The sequence below is a fragment of the Zea mays genome, chromosome 6 (assembly GCF_902167145.1).
Source record: "Zea mays cultivar B73 chromosome 6, Zm-B73-REFERENCE-NAM-5.0, whole genome shotgun sequence".
NCBI lineage: Eukaryota > Viridiplantae > Streptophyta > Magnoliopsida > Poales > Poaceae > Zea > Zea mays.
The window spans coordinates 173,904,336-173,922,916 of NC_050101.1; the positions used below are offsets into that span (position 1 = coordinate 173,904,336).

Here is an 18,581-nt window from a genome sequence, read left to right on the forward strand (position 1 = left end):
TACCTTAAAAGATTCTTCCATACCTTAATGGATCCCTCTTATCTCAAAAGACTCACTCTTACTATATTGGATCCCTCTTAACCTAAAGGAATCTATCTTATCTTAAATGATCCATCTTATCTTAAAAGATTCTCTCATATCTTAATTGACCTATCTGATCTTAAAAGATTCTTTCTTACCTTAATTGATTCATCTTATCTCGAAAAGATTATATCTTATTCTTAGAGACTTATCTTGTCCTAATAATCATACTTATCCCAACCACTTTGCTTATATCATAATAGTGTAACACACATGATCTATTCCAAAATAAATTAGGTAGATCTTATCCAGTCTAATCTAGTTATATCCAATCTAACCTATACCCTACCTCATCTGAAGATCTGTTTCTACTAAATCAAGCCCAACAAGAAGGTTAACCTCGAAAATGAAGGATACAAGTAAAAAAAATATCTTCGGATGAATCATGATCCACCATCTAGAATAAATGTTTCTGTTACCTAACTTTTCCCCAAGTCCTCTTTATACTCGCCTAGCATCAAACAATATTTTGACCTACATCATGTAGTCATATAGTCCATCTCATCCATAACTATCTTAACCATATTCCCCAACTCCGATAAAACACACACCTCAAATCAGTGAGACAAAGACTGGAGAAGAAAAGATCGACACCGGCAAGGAAGGACATTATAATCAAAGCGAATCTCAAGATGACTCAAGACTTAAACAGTTCGGATGAAGTCTTTTCCTTACCATAACCTTTCTTACCTCAACCTGTTCGGCTTACATCCTACATAATAAGTAGCTGGATACCTATGGTCTCCACATCACCTAGTATTGACTATAAAAAAAGGAATAATAAGGTCTAATTGACCCATGTGTTGCTAATAAATTATGCATCATGCTGAGATTTTTTTTGTGCACATGTGTTGATACAATATGAGTATACACCCTTTCCTTACAAAATCTCGAGGACGAGATTTCTGTTAAGGGGGGTAGGATTTGTAAGGCCCAAAATGTGTATAAGAAAATAATAATAATAACAATAAAATAAATATATGAAGAGATAAAATAGTAAATTCAGAAATCTCGAAATTAAACGTGAGTACTGAAAATCGAGAAAGAGTATGAAATATAAGAGAAAATGTATATATATCTTCATAAACAGTACTTTTAAATTGTGCGATATAGTTGGTTGGCATTTTGCGAATCAAATTTGAATGCAAATGCTAGATTTGAAATTAATGAAAGATATTCAAATAAAAACAAATAGAAAAGAAAAAAAGGGAAAAGAGAATAAAAACAAAAAAAAGAACAGCCTCGGTTTGGGCCGAGCTCCTCCCACCTTCCGGCCCACTCCCTCGCCTGCTCACTCGCCTGCCTGCGCACTGATGTTCGGTCACCGCCACGTGGGCCCGCTCAGCTGGCTTCCCTGTCCACGGCTCTGACTCGCTGACAGCATGGGACCCTAACGTCGGTTTCATCCTCTTCCCCAAATCCTCTGCTCGCTGCAACAGACCGCACCGCAGGACCCAGATTCCACCGGTGAATTCGCTCGCCTTGTTGTAACCACTTGGATGCGTGGTGTGCCTGCCGACCTTTTCCCCTAGCGGAGACCTCTTCTTCCCCGCGGACTCGTCACGCCGAACCGGCCGCCGTGTGGGGCGCCTGGAATTCCGGATCGGTGGTTGGGATCCGAAGCTCGTGGCAGCCGCGATCTCTGGCCCTATAGAACCTGGCCGGGTGCGCCGTCGATACACAAGACCGGGCGTCATCTCCTCCATCCGTCTCGCCGCAAGCCTAGAACAGAACCGCGCGGCGCCCGGGTCCCCAGATCCCCTTCACATCGGTCTCTCGCCTGCGTATAAACTTGGTTTCGCAACCACTGCCGCTCACCTCCCCAACGCCATAACCAAGCACCGTAGTTGTCGTTGTGCAGAACCTCATCGCGAGCTGAGCGAAGCCGCCATCGATGCCCCGTGCTCTGGGCGCTAATCGTGTTCCAGGGGATAGACAGAGAGGGAGTGTCAGGTGGCCGCCGTCGGCCACATCACGCGATGTCGCGGGATAGTCCTTGGAGTGCTGTTCGGCGTGTTCACCGGAGCACTCCGCACGTCCTCAGCACTTACACGGGCGACGCCGGTGGCCGGAGTTGGGTTGATTCCTCGCCGAAGTCATGGGTCGCCGCAACTTCGCCCTGCTTCGTGGGGGCATGCTCCTGCAGCATAATCGCTGCCTCGCTGGTAACGACTCTCCCTTTTGATTCGTAGTAATCCCTGGGATGCGTAGCACCGCTCGAATGGTTGTTTGAGGCCCTCGGCCGGGTTTGGACGTTTTCCTGTAATGTTCGCCGCCGCGGTGCCGCAACTCTGCGTGGGTCGGGATCTCCACGCCCGGGATCTAGGTGTGAGCCCTTCCGTCAGTTTCGCCATCTTCTCCGCTGGGTGCAGCACGTAGCCTATCGGAGTTCGAGCGGGGGAGCAGAGAAATCGTGAGTCCTAGTCGTGCGCCGCCGGCTGTGCTTGGACGCTGCCGCGCGTGGCCGGTGAAGTGGGGAAGATAGCCGCGCGCCGTTTGATCCGTAGTCGACGACTGAGATTAGCAGCAGGTTACCCATTGGCGGCCATTGAATCGTGGCCGTTAGTTGGATATCGTGGGAATCATAGGGATCTGGACATGGGGAATTTGGAACGTAGATTGCGTATCGGACCGTCGGGATCAAGTAGCGATCCGTTTATGTGGTCGATCTAATCGGCGTCGTTGATTTCTAATCTGACGTCTGATATTCTTGGATACCCCTTCGGCCACCACGTTTTGCATAAGAGTCCCTGCCCTTTTTATGAATAAACCCGCAGTGCAACTCTGGGTCTTGGCAAGATTTACACGAAGGCCCATGTACTCTCTGCTATTAGTGCGCGCAGTCCAGGAGATAAAAAAATAAGGAAAAGGAATTTTAGAAATTGATTTTGGGTTTAAAAATAATTGCAGAAACTCATTTAATCCATAGAAAATTCATATAATGTCCAAATTAGTCCATTCCAATTGCTATAATTTTGTAATATTATTGTTTATAATTTAGTACCATTGTTTTGACATGAAAGTCACATTAAAATTTATATCCTATTTAATCTTGTACAAAACACATAAAATCATTAGAAATTCATAACTTCTTCGTTTTAATTCCGATTTAACCCGTTCCAGTTGTGTTAGCTTCGTATAAGTATTTACTACGCAATAGAAACATTGATTATACCATGTCTCATTCTCTCATAAATATATTTTTATTTAATTTATGTTGGTTAGTCTTGTTAATGTGTTCATCATTATCTACTAGAATATGATCTATGATCAATTTATAACTTAAATTAAAGTTGAGATAACTATTTATAGAATAACCTCTTATATGATTGGTATTAACCAATTTATGATATAGTTTAATAGTTTAATCACATAAATCCTCTATAAAATCATAACTCCTTAACCGTAGCTCCGAATTTAGTGGTTCTTGTTCCCACGATCTCGTAGCGACGCATAGATTATTATTATGCAGTTTATCCTTATGTTTGGTGTAATGTTAATTTTTGCCTATACACTGTTTGTTTGTAATGCTACGACTAGCGTGAGGACACGTGTCATCAGAAGAGCAAGTTGGTACCTGGAATCTCAAGTGCCAGGCAAGTTGTGCCCTTGATTCACTTTTGTTACCCAATAATGTTCTTTATTATCACTTATTCATGCATAGGTTTAATTTTGATGGGACCCAATATGTCACCCTAGACTGTTTATCCTTTTACCTTGTTTACCCCTGAATCATTGGGTAGTCATGCTATTGCTCTATATGGTTTTGGGATAATATTTCATTACATCCATGTTCCAATTATTTTGTTATGTTATTTATGTTCATGATAAGATCATTATGTTAATTGGAACATGGAGCGACCATCCGGGAAAACAGTGCTACCACAAGGGTTTAATGGGACACCCTTGGCTGATTAACTAGGAAAGCTAGTGGAGGTCTTCCTTACCCGAAAGGGGCAAGGGCAGTAGGGGAGTGGTCAGTGTAGGGAGGCCCTCGGGAGGATTTTGCTGCGATGGCGGTCCTGCAAGGGATTCCTGCATTGGAGCTTCCTATAAACTGTAGCGGGATTTCTGAAGCTAGTGGAACTTTGTAAAGGCCTCGTAGTGTTACCCTGCCTCGCCTCCTCGGTAGAGGTGTATGGGACTCATGACCCCTTGGCAGATGGGTAACACGGCTTGTGGGTAAAGATGCGCAACCTCTGCAGAGTGTAAAACTAGTATACTAGCCGTGCTCACGGTCATGAGCGGCTCGGACCCTCACATGATTAATTTATGGAACCTAAATTCAATTTGTCATTTGCATTTGCATGGGATTCTTTATTAATTTTGTTCTATTACTTTTATTAAGGTTTGGTATTTACTTACACCTAGTAATTGCTAATAAAAGTTTGACCAACATTAAAAGCAATGCTCAGCTTTAACCATTTTCTTTGATAAGCCTTACACTTCATGAGCTCTCACCTTTGGCGAGTTCATGCACATTATTCCCCACAACTTGTTGAGCGATGAACGTATGTGAGCTCACTCTTGCTGTCTCACACCCCCCCACAGGAGAAGAACAGGTGGTTCAAGTGGAGCCGCTTAGTGAGGAGTTCGATTCGATCTAGGTGGCGTCTCCCAGTTGACTTTCTGGCGCCAAGGATGGATTTTAGATCCTGCTATATTTATCTTTTATTTTGTAAGACTTCCGCTATGTAATAAGTACTCTGATTATTGTGACATTTATCTCTATACACTCTGTGATTATATATGTTGTCTTCTTTGGCGCATGTATGAGATGCACCCGGCTTTGTCCCTTAAAACCGGGTGTTACATACGCCTAGCCCTGGTCCAAAAAAGAAATGTAGAATGATGAATTTGAGATGTCAATAGATCATCTTTCTATCCATTTTAGTTTAGTACCTTTTTGGTGGTGATTCAAAAGCCAGTATGTTCTGGTCTTCATTTTGAAGATTGTCTTCAGTTTGAGGACTATTCTGTTGCCGTGTAAATCAATGTATTAGTGTAGAAATATGTGCATTTAAATAGTTCGCCAAAAAAACTGGAGTAACAAACACAGTGTGTCTGATTTACCTCTGGAGAAATGGCAGTTGTTATTAAGAATCGATATAGTACTTACTTGTATGTTTTGGCAGTTGAAAGTTCCAATTTTTTAGAACGTGGACTATAACTCCAAAATCCAGATAACTACAATTATAAGGTCGAAGAACATAATCCTTATTAGAATTATGAAGGCAAATGCAAGTAGGCTTTGGATGGTATAATATTAGATAAACACATACATAAAATCAATACATACGGCAAATGAGGCATGTATAAAACATAATCCTTATTAAAACTACTAACGCAAATGCAAGTACAATATGGATAATATAACATCAGGCAAGCACACACAAAGTAGACATAGATCAATATATAGGACGAACCAAAAAGGTAGCAGCAACATTACCGAAGAAAGTAATATTTACGTAGTTATTATTAAGAATCTATATAGTACTTACTTGTATGTTTTGGCAGTTGAAAGTTCCAATTCATGCGAACGTGGACTGTAACTCCAAATTCCAGATAACTACAATTGCAAGGTCGTAGCATCAAAATTAAAAGATGGAGAGTAAATAAAATGATAATACATTCACGTAAACAGATGCAATAGTAGAAGACCAATATCAAAACAGAGTTAAAACCGGGGCAAAAAAAGAGAATACTAATTAGAATACAACCACATAAGTGTAGACAGTAATGGAGGGCTAACATGTACGCATCTAACATAATGCTTATAGATAAAGAATGTAAATGCAAATAGCATCTGAGTGATAAGCAATGCTGTCACTTATAACATAATGCTTACATATAATGAACGTAATTGAAAATATACGCATCTAACATAATGCTTATAGATAAAGAATGTAAATGCAAATAGCATCTGAGTGATAAGCAATGCTGTCACTTATAACATAATGCTTACATATAATGAACGTAATTGAAAATAGCATTTGTGTGCTATAAGATTAAATGAACAAAACACATATTACACATAAATCAATATATGGGACATACAAAATAGGTAACAACAACGTGAAAGGAGAAAGAAATTAATATTTGTATAGGCAGTTACAACCAAGACAATATCTACGTATATGATTTTGTTGCCAGAACTTCCAATTTCTATGGATGTACACGTCAAGGCCAGATGCGAAACAACTATAGAAGCAAAGTTCAACCATGAAAATACGGCACAATTGCATATATATAGGGAATAATAAACTGGTAATAGTAATACAAATCACCTGAATTGTAAGCAATTTTGCCTTTTTACAGATTTGTTAACGTAAGTCAGAAGCTTAGGAAGCACGTATTAAAGGCCTATAAAAGGTAATTATTCATGTTGTCTGAATCTAAAAGTTGAATAAGAAAAACTCTAAGAAGATAATACATCTTATCCAAAACGAAGATTTCACACAGAAGGGGGGGAAAAGGAAAGATAGGTAGAAGTCTACAATTCTTTAGAATATTATTGTATCCCTAACCATGGCTTTTTCTTGGGAAGACCGCACGACCCATTCCTTGATAGGAATACAGCACTGTAGACTCATTTTACAGGTGGAGCAAAAGAACATAGAAGCGTATCAAAGGAAAGTCCACATCATTTTTTCGGAATCGTTGCAAGGAGGCACATTTAGGGTGTGTGGTGCAGCCAAAAAAGGAGTTAAAAAAGCATCTGTGCTGTCCAGTACAGATGGAAGGAAAAAGGGGAACAAGCATCTGTGCTGTCCAGTACAGATGGAAGGAAAAAGGGGAACAAAAAGCACGCATTACATCCACTGCAAAAACTGGAAACATAAGGCATCCTGCCAATATAGTCATTTAGGAACATGGAAAAGCGAAGGGAACCATGGAAATGATTTGATTAGCTGTGAGAAAACGACAATGGCAAGAGGTGTGCACCTGCGAAGGTAGATGCGCATTCGTCCAACAACGTTGTGATCCTGGAAAAAACGGGGACCGCGACACCCGCACTGAGCAACAAACTGAGAAAATCGAAGTGTACTTTAGAAAAGGATCTATTTACCAAGCGTCGTCGCAGGGCGCTAGGGACCTTTCTAGATAAGCCTCCAGCCTTATCGTTTGGTCTTTCCTTCCTTTTTTTGTTGACCCACTTGAGCCTTATCGCCTGGGAAGAGAGAATGAGATGAGCCTTATCGCTTGGGAGAGAGAATGAAGCGGGCAGACCGAGTGCCTTCTAGGTGGTGTCGCTTTGTTTCCTTTTTTCAATGGGACATATGTGCGTGGAGGAACAGAAGCTGCCGCCAGGCACACGTACGGCGACGATGTGAAGCACCGTGTGTACGTGCGGCTAAGATTTTGTACCCGACGTGGACCATGTGAACGTGGAGGAAGCCGCATCGGCTTAATAAGAAGAAATGTTTAGCAAATATGTTTGTGCATTGTTGGGACTGAACATTTTAGTAACTAAGTGCTCTCTATGAGTTAATTCTTTACCTCTCTAGCATGGTAAACCAAGGTGTATTTGGTTGCAGAGTCAACTAAAATCAGGGCCAGGCCAAGGCACGTGCGAGCCGTGCGCTCGCACAGGGCCTCCAAAAATTGAGGGTCTTAAAACTTAGTAGATATATATTCTAGTTTTATGATCTTCTACACATGTTAATATATAGCATATATTTTTCTTCTTACCATACCGCTGCACTGAAGCGAAACTACCGAGCGCTTCACTAAAGAATAAATATTCATAGAATATTAACATATCTGTCCGTGTGAATGAAGTTCTCTAAATTAAAGCTACTAAATTCATATTTGTGTTCTACTATGATAAAAAAGACGTATTATTTAGGCACAATAGCATTCGAGAGTGAATCTTTGGAGAAGATCGAATATAAGTATATTGTACAAATTTTCTTTAAAACCCACCAAAAGAACGATGTTATTTAAATAAAATAGAAATGTTTCTTTACATATTTTATTGCAATATATATTACTGTAACTTGCAGATTGTTATTACTGGTTTTTAATAAAAACATACATTACACTGTTTTAGATTTGGCACAGGGCCTCAAATTTCTCTGGCCCAGCCCTGACTAGAATAAAGAGGCTTCATTCCAGTTTTGATAATAGAGTCGTTCTATCCCGTGTTTGGCAAATAGAACAGAGCTGCTCCATTTTTATTTGATTGAATAGTAGAATATAGTGGAGCCGCTCCGCTCTCTGTTGGTTTGGAGAGCTATATGTGTGTAGAGGGTAGGAGAGGGATGAGAGTGCTCGCGTCCGAGAGAGCACTCGCATCCAGTCGTTTTTGTGGAACGAGAACATTCCAACTATTTATGGTAAATTTTCACATAGAGACTCCACGCAAGGGGTCATAAGGTTAAAAAGGTCCGTATAAAGTGGTCAAAGCGATATTTGAAATCCATATATGATGGAGACAATGTAAGGTGATAATCTCTCAATAGCAATCAATAAAATATTTGGATTTTTTCAAGTGTTTAACAAGTCTATACTGCTATCCAGATAATAGTCGATAAATGTGTCACCCCTAGAACAAATATGGTCAATGTATACATCATAGTTAGATATTGAATAGCTGGTTATTGTGGCATTGTTGTTGTTTAGATTTTTTTATGTTTTCGTGTTCATTGCAACATTTATGACTCCTTTGAAATGCATAAATTTCACATGGATGGTATAGGAAGTTCACAAGAATTAGTTCAAATACACAGAAAAAATACAAGATTCAAAAAAATCATGATGTGTTACCTAAAAGTAGAGGAGCACGTGGTTACGCGCAAAAATGTGCTAATATAAGAACTAGGCAACACCAACAAGTGTTTAGCATCAAAGAAGTGTCGAGGAAATTTGGTGCAACAAATGTTGGAGAAACAAGCAAAGATCGGGAAATGACGCCTGCCCAGACTACCCAGACTAAAATGTCTAAACTGTTTGCAAGCTGGTTAAGGAGGTGTTTGTTTGGATTATAATCTATCTAGATTATATAACAAACACATCGATTCTACCACCTAGAACTGACTAAGTCGACTCCTCTATTTTTAACCCGACCGCCCGTGAAAATCGGCTTACCTAGGTTCTAAACTAGCTTCGGGGTTTCTACTAAGCCCAAACCAATTTGGTTTTCAAATTAGGTTTGGATCTATTTTCGATGTGGATAAAGCATCTAGGACTTTTTTTATTGGAATAAATCTACGACCGATTGAGGATTTCAACTTCCAACCAACAAAATACACAATAAATCCATTTTCTCTCTAATATGATGTTAGTTATGTCTTTCAATGAGATTTAGTTGTATTATAGGTACTTTACCGATCTTAGGGCAACCTTTATAGTGATGTTTGACTCACAAAATGTAACATAAACGACAACGGTAATGATTCATACTCGAGTACTAACGGTAATTGTCGGCGTTTCGGGACCGGGGGGTCCCTGAGCCGACGAGTGAGTGTGCCGCGTGCCCCAGCCCAGATGGGTCGAGCGCGTGGGCGAGCGCGAAGGGGGGAAGCGAGGCGGCCGGAGACGGGCGTGAGAGAGGTGGAAATCCCGCGGCCTTCGTGTTCGTCCCGCGCCCAGGTCGGGTGCGCTTGCAGTAGGGGGTTACAAGCGTCCACGCGGGTGAGGGAAGCGAGCGGCCCCAAGAGAGCGCCTGCCCCGTCCTCGTCCCAGCGCGGCCAACCTTCTCTAAGAAGGCCCTGGTCCTTCCTTTTATAGGCGTAAGGAGAGGATCCAGGTGTACAATGGGGGTGTAGCAGAGTGCTACGTGTCTAGCGGAGGGAGAGCTAGCGCCCTAAGTACATGCCAATGTGGCAGCCGGAGAGATCTTGGCACCCAGCTGGCGTGATGTCGTGGCTGTCGGAGGAGCAACGGAGCCTGGTGGAGGGACAGCTGTCGGAGCGGTTGAATCCTTGCTGACGTCCCCCTGCTTCCGTAAGGGAGCTGAGAGCCACCGTCGTCACAGGGCTAGCGGGGCGCCATCATTGCCTATCCGGCGAAGCTGGCCAGATGGGACACCGGTCTTGTTCTCTGCGGCCCGAGTCGGCTCGGGGTAGGGTGATGATGGCGCTTCCTGTTGACGTGGCGGGCCTGTGCCCTAGGTCGGGCGACGTGGTGGCTCCTCCGAAGCCGAGGTCGAGTCTGTCTTCCGTGGCCGAGGCCGAGCCCGAGCTCCTGGGTCGGGCGAGGCGAAGGTCGTTCGGCAGAGGCCAGGGCGGAGTCCGAGCCATGGGGTCGGGCGAAACGGAGTTCGTCGTCTTCTGGGGCTTAGCCCAAGTCCGAGCCCTGGGTCGGGCGGAGTGGGGTTCGTCGTCTTCCGGGGCTTAGCCCGAGTCCGAGCCCTAGGTCGGGCGGAGCGGAGTTCGCCGTCTTCCGGGGCTTAGCCCGAGTCCGAGCCCTGGGTCGGGCGGAGCGGAGTTCGCCGTCTTCCGGGGCTTAGCCCGAGTCCGAGCCCTGGGTCGGGCGGAGCGGAGTTCGCCGTCTTCCGGGGCTTAGCCCGAGTCCGAGCCCTGGGTCGGGCGGAGCGGAGTTCGCCGTCTTCCGGGGCTTAGCCCGAGTCCGAGCCCTGGGTCGGGCGGAGCGGAGTTCGCCGTCTTCCGGGGCTTAGCCCGAGTCCGAGCCCTGGGTCGGGCGGAGCGGAGTTCCCCGTCTTCCGGGGCTTAGCCCGAGTCCGAGCCCCGGGTCGGGCGGAGCGGAGTTCCTTATGGCGCCTTTGACAGGGCCTTCGCGTTAAATGTTCCTGCAACTTGGTCGGTTGGTGCGGCGATTTAGTCAGGGTTGCTTCTTAGCGAAGGCAAGGCCTCGGGCGAGCCGGAGATGTGTCCGCCGTTAAAAAGGGGGGGCTCGGGCGAGACGGAAACCCCTCGGGGTCGGCTGCCCTTGCCCGAGGTTAGGCTCGGGCGAGGCGTGATCGAGTCGCTCGTACGGACTGATCCCTGACTTAATCGCACCCATCAGGCCTCTGCAGCTTTATGCTGATGGGGGTTACCAGCTGAGAATTAGGCGTCTTGAGGGTACCCCTAATTATGGTCCCCAACAGTAGCCCCCGAGCCTCGAAGGGAGTGTTAGCACTCGCTTGGTGTGGGGGATAGATATCCCCTAGGTCCACTAAAGGAGTAAAAGACCTCACGAAAGGCCCAAGGGCCCAATAACTCGTAAGGTCATTCTTTCGTGGGCCTGGGATGGAACAACCAGCGAGGGAGAACGACATGAGGCCGGATTGGTGCAAACCCGAACGGCCCACATCGTCGAGCGAATGATTGCAACAGAGACCCGACTTTCCCGCGCGGGAGCCCCCATGCAGCAGAGCCGTGCGAGGATAAGTCGGCGAGGATCACGCAGGATAAACTCGAGGGGTTCACTATCTTTTAGTTACTTGTTGTTATCATATCCACGTGTATTGCCCCACGGTCGAGTATATAAGGCCTAGGGGGCACCCCTTCAGAACGATCGACCCTATCTTACTTAGCCACCCACGTAAACTCTCTGTGCCTTCAACCCAGAAAGCTTTTTGTAACCACATTCGCATATTCACCAGGACGTAGGGTGTTACGCATCTCTAAGCGGCCCGAACCTGTAAATCTTGTCCACTGTCTCTCGTGCGATCGGCACGAACCATTTTGCTACAGTCGTTGACACCGTCCTACTCCTAAAAACACCTTGAGGGGCAACCCCAGGTGTGCGGTCGGACCCAAAACACCGACAGCTGGCGCGCCAGGTAGGGGGGGTGTCGACGATCCAAGCTAGCTCAATGGCCGTCACCTTCTACAGCAAGATCACCATGCGTCCCGGATCCGTGTTCCGCTTCGGGACGATCTTGTCTGTAGCGGATGAAGAGGGAATTCTACGCCGTATCGCGGATCCACCGGAAAAGAAGTCTCCTCCAACGAACCCCGAAAATGCCGAAAAAACGCAACCTCCTGCTCTTCGGAAAAAGATCGCCTCCGGAAGGTCAGGAGCCGAGGGCCCGCTGAACCGGAGGACTCCACTGTCTACCTCTCCGACAACAGAATGGACACGGATTGCGAGGAAGAAGAAGACTGGGGAGAAGCAAGTCGTTCCTCCTGTTCCTCCGACCTCAAAGGAGAACGGAAGGAACGCCGCCACGACAGCAACGCCATTCTACCCCGACGTCCTCTTCATCGGGAGAGTAGAGTCGCCTGCCGTCTCCGACGACGAACCAACCACACCCGGAGAAGAACCACCTCAACGAGAATCCCGCCGACGGAGGAACCGGCGCAGGAACGTTCGACGACATCACGCAGCCGGAGAGCGAGATCCGGAGCAGCCTGTCTCGCGAGACGAGGTCTCAGAGATAGGAGAAACTCCGGAAGAACGCGTCTTCAGAGAGTGAAGGAACTCTCGACAACGTGATCGCCGGCGAGCTCAGGAACAAGCCGAGCAAGATGCAAGGCAACGCCGGGACAATCCACTCTTCGGACGCAACCTGAATCCCGACTTCGCCCGAGCTATGAACACGCCAAGCGAAGTCGGAGGGGTACTAGCTCGGATAGCAGATGGACTTCCACGGACTCCCGACGCTGAGGGCTACCGACGCTTGTTCACCCAAGCAGCCAACCATCTCCTACCACTTGCTCATCCGCCGAACGATCTGCGACACGCCATCAACAGCCGCCGGGACGCGCGAAGCTCCATCAATGCTTCGCGCGAACGGCGGCATGAGAATGAGATTCGCCGTCGGGAGGAGTATGACAGGGATCATGGCATCCCGACTCAAAGCCAGGCCACCAGGACTGAGTCGGCAACAGCTTCAACTGGCGGTACCACCCGGGGACGGTCGAGGAACCACAACCACCACTTCCCTCCCCGGGACAGTCATCGTCCCCGACGATAGGAGGACACGTGCGGAGTGTCCGCCCTTACTCCGCGCCTTAGGGCCATTCAGTGGCCTCCAAACTTCAAGGTATCCAACGTTGACAAATATGAACCTAAGCAGGATCCAGGGGGTTGGCTGGCCGTCTACACCACCGCTGCTCGAGCTGCCGGGGCATCTGAGGACGTTATGACCGCGTATTTGCCCATCGTCCTTGGGCAACATGCGCTGCAGTGGCTACGACACTTACCCCGACACTGCATCGACGACTGGGGAGACTTCAGCCGACGCTTCACCGCCAACTTCCAGTCCCTCTCCGACAAACCGGCGCAACCATGGGACCTCAAATCCATCAAGCGCCGAGGGGATGAGGCTCTCCGGTCGTACCTCAAAAGGTTCAGACCATGAGAAATCGCATCCCCGAGGTCACGGAGGCGGCCGTGATCGAGGATTTCTATAGAGGATCAAACGACTCGGCTTTTGTCCGAGCCATACTACAGAAGGCGCCGAATACCTCCGAGGAGCTGTTCCGGGAAGCCGACCTCTACATCATCGCCGACGAGCGAGCTCAGGACCTCATCGGAGGAGCGAAGCCCGTACCGACAGCACCACGACGCGACACGAACCAGCCGACCGACAAACGCTGGGAGAAAAGACCCCGCGAAGAAGTACACGCCGCCGGACCACCTGCCTCTCGCGCCCGAGGAGGGCCTCGCGGAGGCGAACGCACGCTGGACGACATCCTCGACGCCCAGTGCCCATACCACAAGGACATGCGCCACACTCTTCGCCACTGCCGGGACTTCAAGCACTCCGTCGGGCATGGCCGACCCTTCCAACCTCTACCTCCTCCTCCGCCGAGAGGAGGACCAGACGAACCACGACAACCTCATCGGCAGGAGGAGGGAGAGGGAGGAGCTTTTCCGCGCGTTGACAGGGAGGTCAACGTCATCTTCGGCGGACATGGGTCGCAGGAGAACAAAAGACAACAAAAGCTCAACGACCGCCAGATACTGGTGGCGACCACCGGTCCTCCCGCCCCATACCGGTGGTCAGAACATCCGATCACTTTCACTCGGGAAGATCAATGGCTCAACTTCGACCACCCCGGCAAATACCCACTCCTCGTCGATCCGGTGATCCGAGAGAGCCGGGTGAAGAAGGTGCTAGTGGACGGGGGGAGCAGCATCAACGTCACCTTCCCCCGGACACTCCAAGGCTTGGGAGCTCACCTCAAAGAGCTTCACAAGTCAGACACCCCTTTCTTCGGCATCGTGCCGACTGAAGGGGAATACCCGCTGGGCCACATTTACATGCCGGTCACCTTTGGAACTCCGGAGAACTACAGAACCGAGTTCCTGAGGTTTGAAGTGGCGAACTTCGACTGCGGGTACAACGCCATCATCGGAAGGCCGGGGTTGGCCAAGTTCATGGCCATTCCACACTACACATATATGATACTGAAGATGCCAGGACCGCGAGGAATCATAACTGTGTGCGCCGACTTCCAAGGCGCCGCAGAGTGTTTCCGAGTGGCCATTCAAGCAGCCCTCACCACCAAGCCGTCGACGGTTCCTTCTACACCGGCGAACTCTAAGCCTGAGGAGGACCTCACGGTACCGGCGAATGAAGCTCAGGCCGCGACCTCTATGCGGCCGACTGAAGAAACCAAAAGAATCAACCTGGGGTTCGCTGACGAGTGCAAGACGGCCATCATCAGCTCCAGCTTGGACGACAAATAGGAAAGCGCGCTCGTCCAGTTTCTGCAAGATAACCGAGACGTATTCGCATGGCAACCTGCGGATATGCCGGGAGTCCCAAGAGAACTGGCCGAGCACAAACTGAAAGTCTACCCCCAGGCGAGGCCGATTCGACAAAAGCTACGTCGCTTCACGCCCGACAAGAGAGAGGCTATTCGTGCCGAATTAGCTCGCCTGGTCGCGGCTGGATTTATTAGAGAAGTATTACACCCTGAGTGGTTAGCCAATCCTGTTCTTGTACTCAAAAAGAATAAAGTGGATTGGCGCATGTGCGTCGACTATACCGATCTCAACAAACACTGTCCGAAGGATCCCTTCGGGCTCCCGAGGATAGATCAGGTGGTGGATTCCACCGCTAGATGTTCTGTGTTGTCTTTCTTAGATTGCTATTCCGGGTATCACCAGATTAGTCTGGCAAAAGAAGATGAGGAAAAAACGGCGTTCATTACTCCGTTTGGTGCTTTCTGTTATACCTCCATGCCGTTCGGCCTCAAAAACGCTGGAGCGACTTATCAGAGAGCCATTCAAACATGCTTAGCCGATCACTGGGGCAAGCGTGTGGAGGCCTACGTAGATGATGTGGTAATCAAAACAGAGAATTCGGAAAACTTCATCGAAGACTTGCAACTGGTTTTCAATAGCCTGAGACGATATAGATGGAAGCTCAATCCCGAAAAATGTGTTTTCGGGGTACCAGCCGAAAAGTTGCTCGGGTTTATCGTCAGCCACCGGGGAATTGAAGCTAATCCAGATAAGATTGAAGCCATCATGAAAATGGAAGCTCCTCGATCACAAAAGAAGGTTCAGCGACTCACTGGATGTATGGCGGCCCTAAGCAGATTTATATCCAGGCTGGGGGAGAAAGGCTTGCCGTTTTACAAACTGCTCAAGAAGGTGGATAAGTTTCAATGGACTTCAGAAGCACAAGAAGCTCTAGATGCATTGAAAAAATTCTTGACAACACCACCAGTACTGAAACCACCCCGGCGAGCTACATCAACTCAACCGGCTGAAGATTTGCTATTATACATCTCTTGCACGACTCACGTGGTAAGCACCGCGTTGGTAGTCGAGCGAGTAGAAGGAGGACATGCCTACCCGGTACAACATCCTGTTTACTTCATCAGTGAAGTTCTAGGCCCCTCAAAGAAAAAGTATCCTCAAGTTCAGAAGCTATTATACGCAGTACTTCTAACTGCCCGCAAGCTGCGTCACTACTTTGACGACCACAAAGTCATAGTAGTTACTGGTTTTCCAATAGGGGACATTCTTCACAACAAGGAAGCCATTGGCCGAATAGCCAAGTGGGCTTGCGAGTTGGGATCCCATGACATCGAGTTCCGACCTCGCACCGCCATCAAAACCCAAGCACTGGTTGATTTCGTATCAGAATGGACCGAACATCAAGTACCAGATAATCCAGAGACTGCAGAAGTATGGCGAATGTATTTTGATGGCTCGCTGAAGCTGCAGGGAGCAGGAGCAGGGATTCTCTTCACTGCACCTGGAGGCGAACACCTCAAGTACGCCCTCCAGTTACTATCCCCGGCCTCCAACAATGCAGCCGAGTATGAAGCCCTGATCCATGGATTAAACATTGCCATATCACTGGGCGTCAAGAGATTGATGGTATACGGAGATTCTCTGGTAGTTATCAGCCAGATAAACAAAGAGTGGGATTGCTCAAGTGATTCAATGGGAAAATATTGCGCCGCCGTCCGAAAACTGGAAGACAAGTTCGAGGGTCTGGAATTTCATCATGTGGAAAGGGATCGTAACACAGCAGCCGATGTACTATCCAAGCTCGGATCCAGTCGAACTCAGGTCCCACCTGGTATCTTCATACAAGAAATTCTACAGTCGAGTATCTCAATGGATCAAACAGAAGAGTGCAACATCATAAATCAACCTGAGTCAGACTCTGACGACTGGAGAAAGCCGATCATTAAGTATATAAAGAATGAAGAAGAACCAGATGACAAGAACTCGGCAGAGCGCATTGCCAGACAATCGGCTCACTACACACTCATTGGGGAGATATTATACAGAAGGGGTGCGTCAGGTGTTCTCATGAAGTGCATTCTCCCGTCCACTGGGAAGCAACTTCTGGAGGAGGTCCATGCTGGGCAATGTGGAATACATGCAGCCTCCAGAACACTAGTTGGGAAGGTCTTCAGGTCAGGATTCTATTGGCCAACAGCAAAGAATGATGCAGCCGAGTTAGTTCAGAGGTGTGAAGCTTGCCAATACTTGTCAAAGCAACAACACATGCCCGCACAGCAACTACAGACCATACCAGTAACCTGGCCTTTCGCATGCTGGGGACTGGATATGATTGGACCTTTCAAGAAAGCTCAAGGGGGATATACTCATATATTGGTGGCGATTGACAAATTCACTAAATGGATAGAGTTCAAGCCCATTGCTTCTTTAACCTCTGCTAAAGTCGTGGAATTCATACAGGACATAATATTCAGATTCGGGATACCAAACAACATCATCACTGACTTATGATCCAACTTCACCAGTTCAGAATTCTTCGATTTCTGCGAGCAAAAGAGCATTCAGATCAAGTACGCATCTGTAGCACATCCGAGAGCCAACGGGCAGGTTGAGCGAGCCAACGGAATGATATTGGAAGCACTCAGGAAAAAAGTCTTCGATAAGAATGAAAAATTCGCAGGAAAATGGATAAGGGAATTGCCTTATGTTGTTTGGAGCCTAAGAACCCAACCTAGCCGAGCCCTGCATGGGAACACCCCTTTCTTCATGGTCTATGGGTCGGAGGCAGTGCTACCTGCTGATCTCAAGTTTGGGGCGCCAAGGCTGATCTTCGACAGTATAGCAGAAGCTGAGGCCACCCGACTAGAGGATATTGATGTACTCGAGGAGGAACGGCTAAATGCAGTGATCCAATCAGCACGGTACCAGCAGACTCTAAGACGCTATCACGACAAGGCCGTGCGGCAACAATTCTTCTCAGTAGGGGATCTCGTCCTCCGCCGAATTCTAACGGGGGAGGGACGACACAAATTATCACCCTTATGGGAAGGACCTTTCATAATAGCAGAAGCCACTCGACCCGGATCGTATCGCCTCACCCAGATGGATGGCACAGAAGTTGGGAACTCCTGGAACATAGAGCACCTCAGAAAGTTTTACCCCTAGCTGTATTTCAAAACAGCTGGGGCGACCATGTATTCTGTAAGATGGAAATACGTCATCAATAAAGAGAGATTTCAAAGATACTCGGCTCGTTTACGATTGACTTGCATTCTTACTTAACTCGGGGTGACCACTATGCCCTGCTAACGGAGCAATCGACTTAAGTTGGCGACGACTTAAGGCGGTGCAACATGCTCACGCTTACTTAACTCGGGGTGACCACTATGCCCTGCTAACGGAGCAATCGACTTAAGTCGGCGACGACTTAAGGCGGTGCAACATGCTCACGCTTACTTAACTCGGGGTGACCACTATGCCCTGCTAACGGAGCAATCGACTTAAGTCGGTGACAACTTAAGGCGGTGCAACATGCTCACGCTTACTTAACTCGGGGTGACCACTATGCCCTGCTAACGGAGCAATCGACTTAAGTCGGCGACGACTTAAGGCGGTGCAACATGCTCACGCTTACTTAACTCGGGGTGACCACTATGCCCTGCTAACGGAGCAATCGACTTAAGTCGGCGACGACTTAAGGCGGTGCAACATGCTCACGCTTACTTAACTCGGGGTGACCACTATGCCCTGCTAACGGAGCAATCGACTTAAGTCGGCGACAACTTAAGGCGGTGCAACATGCTCACGCTTACTTAACTCGGGGTGACCACTATGCCCTGCTAACGGATTAATCGGCTAAAGTCAGTGGCGACTAAAAGCCAGCGCAACAT

At 47.6% G+C, this 18,581-nt stretch overlaps 1 long non-coding RNA gene across 1 annotated transcript; it reads right to left on the minus strand.

Moving 5' to 3' along the window:
• Positions 1–4,841: 4,841 nt before the first annotated feature.
• LOC103630684 (uncharacterized) lies at positions 4,842–7,276 on the minus strand. The gene is made up of 4 exons (XR_555189.3): positions 7,151–7,276; positions 7,027–7,067; positions 5,583–5,650; positions 4,842–5,268 (listed from the first exon to the last, which is right to left on the minus strand). It is a non-coding gene; the product is annotated as an uncharacterized lncRNA (long non-coding RNA).
• Positions 7,277–18,581: the final 11,305 nt, after the last annotated feature.